Here is a 15,019-nt window from a genome sequence, read left to right as displayed (position 1 = left end):
GATGACTTTAGTGATCGAATGAACCATACACATATATTACCAATTCCCTTTGTCTCGCGATATTTTACTTGTCCGAGGTTTGATCTTCGGTATCACTCTATACCTTGTTCAACCTCGTCTCGACAAGTACTCTTTACTCGTACCGTGGTATGTGGTCTCTTATGAACTCATTCATATGCTTGCAAGACATTAGACGACATTCCACCGAGAGGGCCCAGTATATCTATCCGTCATCGGGATGGACAAATCCCACTTGTTGATCCATATGCCTCAACTCATACTTTCCGGATACTTAATCCCACCTTTATAGCCACCCATTTACGCAGTGGTGTTTGGTGTAATCAAAGTACCTTTCCGGTATAAGTGATTTACATGATCTCATGGTCATAAGGACTAGGTAACTATGTATCGAAAGCTTATAGCAAATAACTTAATGACGAGATCTTATGCTACGCTTAATTGGGTGTGTCCATTATATCATTCACACAATGACATAACCTTGTTATTAATAACATCCAATGTTCATGATTATGAAACTAATCATCCATTAATCAACAAGCTAGTTTAAGAGGCATACTAGGGACTTCTTGTTTGTCTACATATCACACATGTACTAATGTTTCGGTTAATAAAATTCTAGCATGATATATAAACATTTATCATAAACATAAAGATATAAATAATAACCACTTTATTATTGCCTCTAGGGCATATCTCCTTCGTCTCCCACTTGCACTAGAGTCAATAATCTAGATTACATTGTAATATACCTAACACCCATGGCATTACGGTGTTGGTCATGCTTTGCCCTAGGGAGAGCTTTAGTCAACGGATCTGCTACATTCAGATCGGTGTGTACTTTGCAAATCTTTACTTCTCCATCTTCGATGTACTCGCGAATCGAGTGGTAACGCAGCTTGATATGCTTCAGCCTCTTGTGTGACCTTGGCTCTTGTGCATTGGCGATGGCACCCATGTTATCACGGTAAATGATTAATGGGTCCAATGCACTAGGAACCACACCGAGCTCTACAATGAACCTCTTCATCCATACCGCTTCGATGAAGCCTCTGAAGCCGCTATGTACTCGATTCTGTTGAAGACTTCGCCACCGTGCACTTGCTTCGAGCTTGCCCACTTATCGCAGCACCATTCAATATAAACACGTACCCAGATTGTGACTTAGAGTCATCAGGATCAGTGTTCCAACTTGCATCGGTGTAACCGTTTACAACGAGCTCTTGGTCACCTCCATAACAAAGAAACATATCCTTAGTTCTTTTCAAGTACTTCAGGATATTCTTGACCGCTGTCCGATGTTCCATTCTGGATCACTTTGATATCTGCTAGTCAAACTAACGGCATGTGCTATATCCGGTCTAGTACATAGCATGGCATACATGATAGATCCCATCGCCGAGGCATAGGGGATGTTACACATCCTTTCTCTTTCTTCTGCCGTAGCCGGTCCTTGAGTTTTACTCAATACCTTGCACAGTAACATTGGTAAGAACCCTTTCTTACTTTCGTCCATTCTAAACTTCTTTAGAATCTTGTCCAGATATGTACTCTGTGATAGCCCTATTAGGCGTCTTGATCTATCTCTATAAATCTTGATGCCTAATATATATGATGCTTCACCAAGGTCTTTCATTGAAAAACTATTATTCAAATAACCCTTAACACCGCTTAATAGTTCTATATCATTCCCGATCAATAATATGTCATCTACATATAATATCAGGAATGCTACAGAGCTCCCACTCACTTTCTTGTAAATACAGGCCTCTCCATGACATTGTATAAACCCGAAGTCTTTGATCACCTTATCAAAGCGTCGGTTCCAACTTCTTGATGCTTGCTTCAGTCCATAAATTGAACGCTGAAGTTTGCATACTTTGTCGCATTTTTAGGATCGACAAAACCTTTGGGTTGTACCATATACAACTCTTCCTCAATGTCTCCATTAAGGAACGCCGTTTTGACATCCATCTGCCAAATCTCATAATCGAAAAATGCAGCTATTGCTAACAAAATCCTCACAGATTTTAGCTTCGCTACAGGTGAGAAAGTCTCATCGTAGTCAACTCCTTGAATTTGTCGGAAACCCTTTGCGACAAGTCGAGCTTTATAGACAGTAATATTACCATCCGCCTCTGTTTTTCTCTTGAAGATCCATTTATTCTCGACAGCCTTTCGGCTATCAGGTAAGTCTACCAAAGTCCATACTTTGTTATCATACATGGATCCCATTTCGGATTTCATGGCTTCTTGCCATTTGTTGGAATCTGGGCTCATCATCGCTTCTTCATACGTCGCAGGGTCCTCATCATTGTTATCTACAATCATGACATTTAGACAAGGATCATACCAATCAGGAGTGGCACGTTCCCTTGTCGATCTGCGAGGTTCAGTAGTTTCCTCGTTCGAAGTTTCATGATCATTATCATTAGCTTCCTCTCGTTGCCGGTGTAGGCGGTACAGGTACAACTTCGATCGTGCTACTACGATCAACGAGTATAGATTCATCAATCTCATCGAGTTCTACTTTTCTTCCAGTCACTTCTTTAGTGAGAAATTCTTTCTCAAGAAAGGTTCCGTTCTTAGCAACAAAGATTTTGCCTTCGGATTTGTGATAGAAAGTGTACCCTATAGTTTCCTTAGGGTATCCTATGAAGACGCATTTCTCCGCTTTGGGTTCTAGCTTGTCCGGTTGTAACTTCTTTACATAGGCTTCGCAACCCCAAACTTTCAGAACGACAGCTTAGGTTTCTTATTAAACCATAATTCATACGGTGTCGTTTCTACGGATTTTGATGGTGCTCTATTTAAAGTGAATGCGGCTGTCTCTAATGCATAACTCCAAAATGATAACGGCAAATCTGTAAGAGACATCATACTACGAACCATATCTAAGAGAGTTCGATTACGACGTTCGGACACACCGTTTCGTTGAGGTGTTCCCGGCGGTGTCAATTGTGAAAGTATTCCGCATTTCTTTAAATGCATGCCAAACTCATAACTCAGATATTCACCTCCACGATCAGATCGTAGAAATTTGATCTTCTTGTTACGTTGATTTTCTACTTCACTTTGAAATTCCTTAAACTTCTCGAAAGTTTCGGATTTATGTTTCATGAAATAGATATACCCATATCTACTCAGATCATCTGTGAAGGTTAGAACATAACGATAACCACCGCGCGATGCTACGCTCATTGGTCCACATACATCTGTATGTATGATTTCCAATAAGTCGGTAGCTCGCTCCATCATACTGAGAAAATGGAGTCTTTGTCATTTTACCCATTAGACATGCTTCGCATCTATCAAGTGACTCAAAGTCAAGTGATTCAAGTAATCCATCGGTATGGAGTTTCTTCATGCGTTTCACTCCAATATGACCAAGACGACAGTGCCACATATAAGTAGAATTATCATTAAGTTTAATTCGCTTAGCATCAATGTTATGTATATGCGTATCACTACTATCGAGATCTAATAGAAATAAGCCATTCTTTTGTGGTGCTCGACCATAAAAGATATTATTCATAAAAATAGAACAACCATTATTCTCAGACTTGAATGAATAACCGTCTTGCATTAAACAAGATCCAGATATAATGTTCATGCTCAACGCAGTACATAATAGCAATTATTTAGGCTTAAAACTAATCCCGAAGGTAGATGTAGAGGAAGTGTGCCGACTGCGATCACATTGACCTTGGATCCGTTTCCAACGCGCATCGTCACTTCATCTTTCAGCGGTTGTCGTTTATTCTTTAGTTCTGTTTCGAGTTACAAATATGAGCAACCGAACCAGTATCAAAGACCCAGGTACTAGAACGAGAACCAGTGAAATGAACATGTATAACCTGTATATCAAATATACCGTCTTTCTTCTTCTTGACAAGGCCGCTCTTCGGATCAGCCGGATACTTGGAGCAATTACGCTTCCAGTGTCCCTTCTCCTTGCGATAATAGCACTCAGCATCGGGCTTAGGGCCGTTCTTAGGTTTCATAGGAGGCGTGGCAGCTTTCTTGCCACCCTTCTTGAATTTTCCCTTAGACTTGCCCTGTTTCTTGAAATCGGTGGTCTTGTTGACCATCAACACTTGATGCTCTTTCTTGATCTCAATCTCAGCAGCTTTTAGCATGCCAAAAAGTTCGAGTAACTCCTTGTTCATGTTCTGCATATTGTAGTTCATCACAAAGTTCTTGTAACTTGGTGGCGGTGATTGAAGGACACGATTAATCCCCATCTGTTAGGAATCACTATTCCCAAGTCAACGAGTTTCTTCGCATGCCCGGTCATGGCGAGCATGTGCTCACTAACGGAGCTGCCTTCTTCCATCATACAGCTGAAGAAATGTTTCGATGCTTCATAGCATTCCATCGCCGCATGAGTCTCGAATATAGCTTTCAGCTCATTCATCAACTCATGAGGATCATGGTGCTCAAAACGTTTTTGAAGATCGGATTCCAGATCGCACGGGATGGCACACCGAACTTGAGAGTACCGAGTTTTCCGAGTCGCGTAAACAGCTTTTACTTCATCGGATTCATTTTCTGCAGGAGGGTCACCTAGCGGTGCATCAAGCACAAATTGCAGATTTCCGCCAGAGAGGAAGATCCTCACATGACGGAACCGATCGGTGAAGTTGCTACCGTTGCTCTTAAGTTTCTCTTTCTCTAGGAACTGATTAAAATTGATTGGGGACGCCATCTCTACAACATATATTTGCAATAGTTTAGACTAAGTTTATGACAAATTGAGTTCAAATTTTAATTCAACATAATTAAAAACCTAAGTGAACTCCCACTCAAAACAATATCCCTCGCATTGTCTTAGTGATCACACGAACCAAATCCACCGCACCTAAACCCGATCATCACGAGAAAAGGTGTGATTTCAATGGCGAACACTCAAAGTGTTCATCATATCAACCATATGATTCATGCTCTTCGGTGCGGTATCACGTGTTCCGAGGCCCTGTCAGTTCATGCTAGGCTCGTCAAGGCCACCTTAGTATCCGCATGTGCAAAACTGTCTTGCACCCGTTATATGTACTTATTGAATCTATCACACCCGATCATCACGAGGTGCTTCGAAACGACAAGACTTGGCAACGGTGCTACTAAGGATGAACACTTTATTATCTTGATATTTTAGTGAGGGATCATCTTATAATGCTACCGTCGCGATCTAAGCAAAATAAGATGCATAAAAAGGATTAACATCACATGAAGATCATATGTGATATGATATGGCCCTTTTGTTCTTGCGCCTTTGATCTTCATCTCCAAAGCACGGATATGATCTCCATCATCTTCGGGCATGATCTCCATCATCGTCGGCGTAGCGTCAAGGTCAATGGCGCCGTCTTCATGATTGTCCTCCATGTAGCAACTATTACAACTACTTTGAAATACTACTCAACATGAAATTTAAAGACAACCATAAGGCTCCTGCCGGTTGCCACAATACAATAATGATCATCTCATACATATTCATCATCACATTATGGCCATATCACATCACCAAACCCTGCAAAAACAAGTTAGACGTCTCTAATTTGGTTTGCATATTTTACGTGGTTTAGGGTTTTCGAGAGAGATCTAATCTACCTACGAACATGAACCACAACGTTGATACTAATGTTTTCAATAGAAGAGTAAATTGAATCTTTACTATAGTAGGAGAGACAGACACCCGCAAAGCCTCTTATGCAATACAAGTTGCATGTCGAACGAGGAACAAGTCTCATGAACGCGGTCATGTAAAGTTAGTCCGAGCCGCTTCATCCCACTATGCCATAAAGATGCAAAGTACTCAAACTAAAGATAACAAGAGCATCAACGCCCACAAACCATTGTGTTCTACTCGTGCAACCATCTATGCATAGACACGGCTCGATACCACTTTGTAGGATAACGTTGCATAGAAAACAAAAATTTTCCTACGGCGAACACGCAATCCAAGCCAAGATGCAATCTAGAAGACGGTAGCAACGAGGGGGTATCGAGTCTCACCCTTGAAGAGATTCCAAAGCCTACAAGATGAGGCTCTTGTTGCTGCGGTAGACGATCACTTGCCGCTTGCAAAAGCGCGTAGAAGATCTTGATCACGATCGGTTCCGGCGCCACGAACGGGCAGCACCTCCGTGCTCGGTCACACGGTCGGTTGTTGATGAAGACGACGTCCACCTCCCGTTCCGGCGGGCAGCGGAAGTAGTAGCTCCTCTTGAATCCGACAGCACGACGGCGTGGTGTCGGTGGCGGTGTAGAAGTCCAGCGGAGCTTCGCTAAGCTACGCGGGCAATATGAAGTGGAGGAGCAAAGCTAGGGTTTGGGAGGGGTGGCCGGCCACTCAAGGGGGCGGCCAAGCTATGGTCTTGGGGGTGGCCGGCCCCTCCCTTGGCCCCTCATTATATAGGTGGATCCCAAGTGTTGGTGTCCAAGTCTTCGAATAAGACCCGAAACCAAAACCTTCCATAGGAGGGAAACCTAGCCCAACTAGGACTCCCACCCAAAGGTGGGATTCCCACCTCCCATGTGGGGGTGGCCGGCCCCTATGGTGGAGTCCACTTGGGACTCCACCCCATCTAGGGCTGGCCGGCCATGGAGGTGGAGTCCCTTGTGGACTCCACCTTCCTTGGTGGTTTCTTCCGGACTTTTCTAGAACCTTCTAGAACCTTCCATAGAACCTTCCGCGACATTTTATTTCACATAAAATGACATCCTATATATGAATCTTATTCTCCGGACCATTCCGGAACTCCTCGTGATGTCCGGGATCTCATCCGGGACTCCGAACAAATATTCGAACTCCATTCCATAATTCAAGTGCTACCATTTCAACATCCAACTTTAAGTGTGTCACCCTACGGTTCGAGAACTATGCGGACATGGTTGAGTACTCACTCCGACCAATAACCAACAGCGCGATCAGGAGATCCATAATGGCTCCCACATATTCAACGATGACTTTAGTGATCGAATGAACCATACACATATATTACCAATTCCCTTTGTCTCGCGATATTTTACTTGTCCGAGGTTTGATCTTCGGTATCACTCTATACCTTGTTCAACCTCGTCTCCTGACAAGTACTCTTTACTCGTACCGTGGTATGTGGTCTCTTATGAACTCATTCATATGCTTGCAAGACATTAGACGACATTCCACCGAGAGGGCCCAGAGTATATCTATCCGTCATCGGGATGGACAAATCCCACTGTTGATCCATATGCCTCAACTCATACTTTCCGGATACTTAATCCCACCTTTATAGCCACCCATTTACGCAGTGGTGTTTGGTGTAATCAAAGTACCTTTCCGGTATAAGTGATTTACATGATCTCATGGTCATAAGGACTAGGTAACTATGTATCGAAAGCTTATAGCAAATAACTTAATGACGAGATCTTATGCTACGCTTAATTGGGTGTGTCCATTATATCATTCACACAATGACATAACCTTGTTATTAATAACATCCAATGTTCATGATTATGAAACTAATCATCCATTAATCAACAAGCTAGTTTAAGAGGCATACTAGGGACTTCTTGTTTGTCTACATATCACACATGTACTAATGTTTCGGTTAATACAATTCTAGCATGATATATAAACATTTATCATAAACATAAAGATATAAATAATAACCACTTTATTATTGCCTCTAGGGCATATCTCCTTCATCAAGATGATATGCATGACATGGCAAGGATGATGCGGTGCAACTTATCCATATTAATCGGAACCCCGGACAAACAAGTTAGGGTTGGAGTTGCATTTTCTACCGGCAAATTTAAGGGTGGATTAGCATAGCAAACATGGCAGGGGTGAGCTACAACAAAGTTAAATGGAATCGGGACAACATATATATAATATCCCACATATTCCATATGTTCCATATTAGGTGATAATGCAAACTATCGCGAATTTATATGATGCAGGATGCAACAGCAAGCATGGATGGCATATTCATGTCCAGCACATTTTTCTGATCAATTTTCATATATAACACTTTTCATTTCGAATTACCATTTAAAAGTTATTAACAGATTGATTTTATTAGTTGAAATAGAAAATACAGGATTTATTTTATTAGGGAAAGGACCCGAAAATAAAGTTTAACCAGGGGAGGGGCCCCGGGTTCGTTTGTAAAATGTGCAGGGGGTTTTGTTGAAAACCATCCGAGCTAGGGACGGCGGGTTGGTTGCAGAAGAAAAGGAGGGCCTGGATGCAAAAGTATCCAGATCCAGATCTGGTGGAGATTCTCACCGGAGGGGTTCCTAGACCCAGAAGATGACGGATGGGGCCGGCGCGCTGATGTGGCAGACGACCTGGCGCACGACGTGGCAAAGCATCTGCGGCTGCTCACCAACTGCTCGATGCCGGGCGCGTTCCAGAGGACGGTGGTCACCGCGGGTCGGCGGCGTGGCGCGCGGGCGCTACCGAGGGTCCCCGGATGCGCGCGTGCGGGCGTTCGGCGCCTCTCGGTGAGGCGGACCAGAAAAAGGCGACGCGGTGGCAGGAACCTCGCCGGAGTGCCGTCGACGGGGAGCATCTGCGCCGGGAAAAACGACTTCAAGGTCGGGAAACCGAAACAGGAAGCAAGGAGGGAGGAGAGAAAGTCCAGGGGATGCGCGACCTCACCACGAAGCTCAACGTGCAGGCGCCGGTGCCGGAGGAGGAAGGAGCTCGCCGCAATCGACGAAAATGTCGACGGAGACGGAGAAGGGGAACGGCGAATTTGCGCTCGATGTGGGGCTCCCTGGTTCAATTCCTTGCAGCAGGAGATGGAGGATATCATGGCGGTGCTCCTGGTGGCCTTGGCTTGATGAGGGGAGGCCGGAGTAGGTGGGGCGCCGACGAACTGAGCGCCGGTGGTTTCTCCGTAGCTTGCAGAGAAAGAAAAGGAGGAGAGGGGAGCTTGCTGGCGGCGCGAGGGGAAGAGAGGGGAAGGCGCTAGGGTTTCTGCGGAGATCCCGAGGTGGGATTAAAAGGAGAGGAGGGAGGCGCGGTGGTTGAGAGGGGGGAGGACCACGGGATGGAGCACGCCTCCCGCGTGACCAGCTGGGGAAGACGACAGAGAGAAAAGAAAAGGGAGTACCGATTCGCCTCGGGGTGGGCTGGGCCGGAAGGAAGGAAGGAGAGAAAGGGGCTTGCTCGGGCTGGGCTGGCACTGGGCCTCTCCGGGGGGGAAAAGAAAAAGGCAAGTGGAGAGGGAGGCCTGGTTAGGGTTTAGAGTTTTATTTTGAAAACCTTTTGCTAATTTGAAAACTGGTTTGAAACATCTTTTGAAAACAGAGCAAAACAAATAAAGTTTTATCTTAAAAACATTTAAAAATAGTTTTATTTATTAGATAGTTTTGGTGTTAAGGTTTTGTTAAAGAAAAAGACATAGAGGAGGTTTATTAAATAAACCATATGAGAGGGAGAAACTCAAAATAGTTTTTATTTAAAATGATTTCTATTTGATAAAATCTTGTGGATGATATGATGCAAGATGCCATGATGCATAAAAGAAAAAGAACAAGCAATTCTATTAGGGGTATGTTCCTGGGCCGTTACAATCGACACCACTAACAAGGAACCTCGCCCCGAGGTTCCACGTCCAGGTACGGGGGAGAGAGGTGGACTATCGGATCTTCTGGCGACGTGTCGATCTCCTCGACACCACTAACAAGAGTTCTTGCTCCACGTAGATCGGCGACACCAGTAACAAGAAGTCGTGGTTCTGATGTTGATGATGCATTTGCGTCGGGACCTCCGAAGATCAGAACTAATAGGTGAAAGGTAAAGATCGTCCAACCCACGTAGAGACCTAAGACTCGGAGAAACAGATAAGAGGAGATTCAAAACTCGCAAGGATAAGAGGAGCAAGAATGGCACAAGGAGAAAAATAGAGCTAATCAGATCTATCCAACGAATTTTCAGAAAATAGTTTTGACACTAGACACAACAACGTCCGTTGGCAAGGTTATCCTACAGGCTGGACTAGTGGGGTACCGTCAACCTGAGCTCTGATACCAACTTGTGACGCCCCGAAACCGGTACCATGAGGATCCCAGCGAACCCGCCGAAATCCGCATGATATCGATTCAGAGACGCCCTCCGACACGACGTGCGCGACGAATCACACACGTGATGCCAGAGGAATTAACACGAGCGGTAACATTACAACAGGATTACAATAGAGCCCACAAGAAACATATATTACATCAACGACTCCAACGAGTCAAGATACAAATAGATACATACAAAGATCCAAGTCATACAGAAGATCAAATACGTCCGAGTACGGACAAGATACAAATTGGGACTAAGAGTCCTGAAGATAACCAGTGGCGTCCATAACCCTGCCCAGGCCAAGCCGGAAGGGTAACCTTGCTAACGTCGTCATCTCGTACCTGCCAAAGTCGGGCCATCGGTTGCCGACAAAAGGGGGAGGAGACAAAAAGAAAGGAAGGCGAGGGTAAGTACCATTGGCACGTACTTGCGAGACAAGACCAGCTATGCTCGCTGGTGGGCGGTATAAACTTCACCCGGCTATATGTGGAGTTTAGCGGCAGCAAAGCTACTATCCAATAGAGACACGCTACAACATCCGTCTACTCAGAGAAGATAAGAGAGCGCACAAAGTAACAGATAAATACTACACAAACATAACCCAGCCGATTACACATATCCCCTCCAACAATTGCGAAGAGGCAATGTAAAAGGCACTCAACGGTGGACAAGTTTTATTGGGTAACGGTGGTAGTAAGGCTATATTACTACGCAAGTTATTATCAGATTATTAGCAACAAGATAACGGTGTAAGTTGTTCTATGATCAAGCTATACAATTCCAAGTCGTCCATAACCGCGGACACGGCTTATCGATAAGATGTACACCCTGCAGGGGTTGCCCAAATGTAACCATACGCATGCTCGAACCCACTTACTACAGGTGGAGTCTCACATCAAGACCGTTCCCAATGCAAGAGAAAGTTTAATGGGAGCCACCCAACTAAGCTACCCGTGACGAAGTCCGGCCGTACTCCGATACGGACCCAGAGGTTTGTGCCAACGGCTAAGCTAAGTGTGAACAACCTGCTGTCGCTAATCGTTCCACGAGATGAGTACAGTACAGAAATAAACACCCGAAGGCAACAGAAGTAAATCGTGCATCGTGCATATGAGCAAATAAAACCAAGGTTGTGGCTCCCAATAAACAGACTCGAGGAAAGGTAGTGGGTGATGGGGGTCCCACTCCCCCACGTACGGGTAGAGCGCTCAATCTCGGAACAGATAACAAGAACTCGGGTCCTAGGGGACATTAGCGAGTCAAAGTTCCGATGCTTTCGCAAAGGGGCTCACAGATGCCTCTGCTTACAATTTTAGTTGTTAACAATAAAATAAAGTGTGATTATCTCCAACAAAAGATATAGCATGTGATAACCTCCCAACAAGATATCCCGAACATCTCGAGATATCAACAAGACCCTAAACTCGCCTACGACTCGCAAAGCTGGCAAACAACAAACAATAGGTAGGGCGAGGAGGTGTATCTCGGACATATAGGTAACAGGTGGATAGGACACGTGACACAACAGAATCGCAACACAAGGATAGCAATAGATCAAAAGAGCATGTAAAAGTAAAATAGGTGAAGGGGTGGGCTCGCCTTTGAAAAGCTGCAGAAGAACTTGTCGGAGAACTCGTCGTATCTCACATCACCACTTCGTGATCCTATCCGGGAAGAAGCAAATGCTGGAACACACAACGTATGCAAGTCTTACTACTATGGATAAAGAACCAGCATGCTCAAGATGATATGCATGACATGGCAAGGATGATGCGGTGCAACTTATCCATATTAATCGGAACCCCGGACAAACAAGTTAGGGTTGGAGTTGCATTTTCTACCGGCAAATTTAAGGGTGGATTAGCATAGCAAACATGGCAGGGGTGAGCTACAACAAAGTTAAATGGAATCGGGACAACATATATATAATATCCCACATATTCCATATGTTCCATATTAGGTGATAATGCAAACTATCGCGAATTTATATGATGCAGGATGCAACAGCAAGCATGGATGGCATATTCATGTCCAGCACATTTTTCTGATCAATTTTCATATATAACACTTTTCATTTCGAATTACCATTTAAAAGTTATTAACAGATTGATTTTATTAGTTGAAATAGAAAATACAGGATTTATTTTATTAGGGAAAGGACCCGAAAATAAAGTTTAACCAGGGGAGGGGCCCCGGGTTCGTTTGTAAAATGTGCAGGGGGTTTTGTTGAAAACCATCCGAGCTAGGGACGGCGGGTTGGTTGCAGAAGAAAAGGAGGGCCTGGATGCAAAAGTATCCAGATCCAGATCTGGTGGAGATTCTCACCGGAGGGGTTCCTAGACCCAGAAGATGACGGATGGGGCCGGCGCGCTGATGTGGCAGACGACCTGGCGCACGACGTGGCAAAGCATCTGCGGCTGCTCACCAACTGCTCGATGCCGGGCGCGTTCCAGAGGACGGTGGTCACCGCGGGTCGGCGGCGTGGCGCGCGGGCGCTACCGAGGGTCCCCGGATGCGCGCGTGCGGGCGTTCGGCGCCTCTCGGTGAGGCGGACCAGAAAAAGGCGACGCGGTGGCAGGAACCTCGCCGGAGTGCCGTCGACGGGGAGCATCTGCGCCGGGAAAACGACTTCAAGGTCGGGGAAACCGAAACAGGAAGCAAGGAGGGAGGAGAGAAAGTCCAGGGGATGCGCGACCTCACCACGAAGCTCAACGTGCAGGCGCCGGTGCCGGAGGAGGAAGGAGCTCGCCGCAATCGACGAAAATGTCGACGGAGACGGAGAAGGGGAACGGCGAATTTGCGCTCGATGTGGGGCTCCCTGGTTCAATTCCTTGCAGCAGGAGATGGAGGATATCATGGCGGTGCTCCTGGTGGCCTTGGCTTGATGAGGGGAGGCCGGAGTAGGTGGGGCGCCGACGAACTGAGCGCCGGTGGTTTCTCCGTAGCTTGCAGAGAAAGAAAAGGAGGAGAGGGGAGCTTGCTGGCGGCGCGAGGGGAAGAGAGGGGAAGGCGCTAGGGTTTCTGCGGAGATCCCGAGGTGGGATTAAAAGGAGAGGAGGGAGGCGCGGTGGTTGAGAGGGGGGAGGACCACGGGATGGAGCACGCCTCCCGCGTGACCAGCTGGGGAAGACGACAGAGAGAAAAGAAAAGGGAGTACCGATTCGCCTCGGGGTGGGCTGGGCCGGAAGGAAGGAAGGAGAGAAAGGGGCTTGCTCGGGCTGGGCTGGCACTGGGCCTCTCCGGGGGGGAAAAGAAAAAGGCAAGTGGAGAGGGAGGCCTGGTTAGGGTTTAGAGTTTTATTTTGAAAACCTTTTGCTAATTTGAAAACTGGTTTGAAACATCTTTTGAAAACAGAGCAAAACAAATAAAGTTTTATCTTAAAAACATTTAAAAATAGTTTTATTTATTAGATAGTTTTGGTGTTAAGGTTTTGTTAAAGAAAAAGACATAGAGGAGGTTTATTAAATAAACCATATGAGAGGGAGAAACTCAAAATAGTTTTTATTTAAAATGATTTCTATTTGATAAAATCTTGTGGATGATATGATGCAAGATGCCATGATGCATAAAAGAAAAAGAACAAGCAATTCTATTAGGGGTATGTTCCTGGGCCGTTACACCACAGCACGATATTCTGCTTCAGCACTGGAACGAGACACAGTCGTCTGACGTCTGGAGGACCAGCTGATGAGATTGTCCCCAAGATACATACAGAACCCGGAAGTAGAACGTCTGGTGTCCGGGCAACCAGCCCAGTCGGCATCCGAATAGGCCACTAAGGAATGTGTGGATGAACGGTGAAGAACAAGACCAAGATCAAGAGTGCCCTTGAGATAACGAAGCACACGTTTGATAAGAGAAAAGTGAGAGTCACGTGGTGCATGCATATGAAAGCAAATCTGTTGGACGGCATACGCAATCTCTGGACGAGTTAAAGTAGCATACTGAAGAGCACCAGCTAGGCTGCGATATAGGGAAGGATCAGGAAAAGGAGAGCCAGAAGTAGCAGAGAGCTTAGATTGTGTGTCAATGGGAGTGGAGACAGGGTGACAATCACTCATGCCGGCGCGAGAGAGAACATCCAAGAGATATTGTTTTTGAGAAAGGTGGAGACTAGTTGGTGTGCGAGTGACAGAGATACCAAGGAAATGATGGAGAGGACCGAGGTCTTTCATAGCAAATTCATGGCTAAGGGCAGTAGTGATGGTGGTAAGAAAGGCTTGAGAGGAGGCGGTGAGAATAATGTCATCGACATAGAGAAGGAGATAGGCTAGATCTGTACCACGACGAAGGATAAAAAGAGAGGCGTCAGACTTAGATTCAACGAAGCCAAGGGACGAGCATGGGAGGAAAAATGTTGGAACCAAGCTCGAGGGGCTTGTTTTAGACCATAGAGAGATTTGAGAAGACGACAGCCATGAGTGGGATGTTGAGGATCAATGAAACCCGAAGGTTGCTGACTATAGACCACCTCATTAAGATGACCATGGAGGAAGGCATTTTTAACATCTAGTTGATGAATAGGCCAATTATTAGTTAAGGAGAGAGAAAGAACAATGCGGATAGTAGCAGGTTTAACGACAGGGCTGAAGGTTTCATCAAAGTCGATGCCAGGCTGTTGCGAGAAACCTCATACAACCCAGCGAGCTTTGTGACGAGAGAGAGAACCATCGGAGTTGAATTTATGACGGAAATCCATTTGCCACTAACAATGTTGGCACCTGGAGGGGAAGGAACAAGAGTCCAGGTTTGATTAAGGGTGAGAGCATCAAATTCCTCCTGCATAGCTTGACGCCAATTAGGATCACGTAGGGCTGTGAGATAATTATGAGGAATAGGGGAAGAGGCTATTGCTGAGAGGTTGAGTTTGTTGGGAGGGCCAGGAAGGTGGCTGATACGTCTCCGACGTATCGATAATTTCTTATGTTCCATGCC

General features: G+C 45.5%; 1 long non-coding RNA gene across 1 annotated transcript; it reads right to left on the bottom strand.

Annotated features, from left to right (window-relative positions):
• Positions 1 to 10,229: 10,229 nt before the first annotated feature.
• On the bottom strand, positions 10,230 to 13,358 carry LOC139836035 (uncharacterized). The gene is made up of 2 exons (XR_011751806.1): positions 12,785 to 13,358; positions 10,230 to 12,695 (listed from the first exon to the last, which is right to left on the bottom strand). It is a non-coding gene; the product is annotated as an uncharacterized lncRNA (long non-coding RNA).
• Between the last annotated feature and the right edge of the window lie 1,661 nt (positions 13,359 to 15,019).

The sequence above is a fragment of the Lolium perenne genome, chromosome 2, assembly GCF_019359855.2.
Source record: "Lolium perenne isolate Kyuss_39 chromosome 2, Kyuss_2.0, whole genome shotgun sequence".
NCBI lineage: Eukaryota > Viridiplantae > Streptophyta > Magnoliopsida > Poales > Poaceae > Lolium > Lolium perenne.
The sequence above is the reverse complement of the archived record's forward strand: the minus strand, read 5'-3'. Positions and strand labels throughout refer to the sequence as shown.